Source organism: Balaenoptera borealis, assembly GCF_965194805.1.
Source record: "Balaenoptera borealis genome assembly, chromosome: 8".
Taxonomy (NCBI): domain Eukaryota; kingdom Metazoa; phylum Chordata; class Mammalia; order Artiodactyla; family Balaenopteridae; genus Balaenoptera; species Balaenoptera borealis.
In genome coordinates, this window is record NC_138865.1 from 52,080,111 (window position 1) to 52,083,005 (window position 2,895).

Below are 2,895 nucleotides of genomic sequence, written 5' to 3' on the forward strand. Positions count from 1 at the left end.
TGGCAATGAAAACCTGATGACCCAAATCCTATGGGATGCAGCAAAAGCAGTTCTAAGAGGGAAGTTTATAGCAATGCAATCCTACCTCAGGAAACAAGAAAAATCTCAAATAAACAACCTAACCTTACACCTAAAGCAATTAGAGAAAGAAGAATAAAAAAACTCCAAAGTTGAAAGAAGGAAAGAAATCATATAGATTAGATCAGAAATAAATGAAAAAGAAATGAAGAAAACAATAGCAAAGATCAATAAAACTAAAAGCTGGTTCTTTGAAAAGATAAACAAAATTGATAAACCATTAGCCAGACTCATCAAGAAAAAAAAGGGGAAGACTCAAATCAATAGAATTAGAAATGAAAAAGGAGAAGTAACAGCTGACACTGCAGAAATACAAAGGATCATGAGTGATTACTACAAGCAACCATATGCCAGTAAAATGGACAACCTGGAAGAAATGGACAAATTCTTAGAAAAGCACAACCTTCCAAGACTGAACCAGAAAGAAATAGAAAATATAAACAGACCAATCACAAGCACTGAAATTGAAACTGTGATTAAAAACCTTCCAACAAACAAAAGCCCAGGACCAGATGGCTTCACAGGTGAATTCTATCAAACATTTAGAGAAGAGCTAACACCTATCCTTCTCATACTCTTCCAAAATATAGCAGAGGAACACTCCCAAACTCATTCTATGAGGCCACCATCACCCTGATACCAAAACCAGACAAAGATGGCACAAAGAAAGAAAACTACAGGCCAATATCACTGATGAACAAAGATGCAAAAATCCTCAACAAAATACTAGCAAACAGAAGCCAGCAGCACATTAAAAGGGTCATACACTCTGATCAAGTGGGGTTTATCCCAGGAATGCAAGGATTCTTCAATATATGCAAATCAATCAATGTGATACATCATATTAACAAGTTGAAGGATAAAAACCATGTGATAATCTCAATAGATGCAGAAAAATCTTTTGACAAAATTCAGTACCCATTTATGATAAAAACTCTCCAGAAGGTAGGCATAGAGGGAACCTACCTCAACATAATAAAGGCCATATATGACACACCCACAGCCAACATTGTTCTCAATGGTGAAAAACAAAAACCATTTCCACTAAGATCAGGAACAAGACAAGGTTTCTCACTCTCACCACTATTCAACATAGTTTTGGAAATTTTAGCCACAGCAATCAGAATAAAAAGAAATAAAAGGAATCCAAATCAGAAAAGAAGTAAAACTGTCACTGTTTGCAGATGACATGATACTATACATAGAGAATCCTAAAGATGCTACCAGAAAACTACTAGAGCTAATCAATGAATTTGGTAAAGTAGCAGGATACAAAATTAATGCACTGAAATCTCTTGCATTCCTATACACTAATGATGAAAAATCTGAAAGAGAAATTAAGGAAACACTCCCATTTACCATTGCAACAAAACGAGTAAAATACCTAGGAATAAACCTACCTAAGGAGACAAAAGACCTGTCTGCAGAAAATTATAAGACACTGATGAAAGACATTAAAGATGATACAAACAGATGGAGAGATATACCGTGTTCTTGGATTGGAAGAATCAACATTGTGAAAATGACGATACTAACTAAGGCAATCTACAGATTCAGTGCAATCCCTATCAAACTACCAATGGCATTTTTCACACAACTAGAACAAAAAATTGCACAATTTGTATGGAGACACAAAAGACCCTGAATAGCCAAAGCAATCTTCAGAAAGAAGAACAGAGCTGGAGGAATCAGGCTCCTGGACTTCAGACTATACTACAAAAGCTACAGTAATCAAGACAGTATGGTACTGGCACAAAAACAGAAATACAGATCAATGGAACAGGATAGAAAGCCCAGAGGTAAACCCACGCACCTATGGTCAACTAATCTATGACAAAGGAGGCAAGGATATACACTGGAGAAAAGAGACTCTCTTCAATAAGTGGTGCTGGGAAAACTGGACAGCTACATGTAAAAGAATGAAATTAGAACACTCCCTAACACCATACACAAAAATAAACTCAAAATGGATTAAAGATCTAAATGTAAGGCCAGACACTGTAAAACTCTTAGAGGAAAACGTAGGCAGAACACTCTATGACATAAATCACAGCAAGATCCTTTCTGACCCACCTCCTAGAGAAATGGAAATAAAAACAAAAATAAACAAATGGGACCTAATGAAACTTAAAAGCTTTTGCACTGCAAATGAAACCATAAACAAGATGGAGAGACAACCTTCAGAATGAGAGAAGATATTTGCAAACAAAGCAAGTGACAAAGGATTAATCTCCAAAATATACAAACAGCTCATGCAGCTCAATATCAAAAAAACAAACAACACAATGTAAAAATGGGCGGAAGACCTAAATAGACATTTCTCCAAAGAAGATATACACATTGCCAACAAACACATGAAAAGATGAATGCAAATCAAAACTTCAATGAGGTGTCACCTCACACTGGTCAGAATGGCCATCATCAAAAAATCTACAAACAATAAATGCTGGAGAGGGTGTGGAGAAAAGGGAACCCTCTTGCACTGTTGGTGGGAATGTAAATTGATACAGCCACTATGGAGAACAGTATGGAGGTTCCTTAAAAAACTAAAAATAGAACTACCATACGACCCAGCAATCCCACTACTGGGCATATACCTTGAGAAAACCATAATTCAAAAAGAGTCATGTACCACAATGTTCACTGCAACTCTATTTACAATAGCCAAGACATGGAAGCAACCTAAGTGTCCATTGACAGATGAATGGATAAAGAAGATGTGGCACATATATGCATTGGAATATTACTCAGCCATAAAAAGAAGCGAAGTTGAGTTATTTGTAGTGAGGTGGATGGACCTAGAGTCTGTAATAGAGT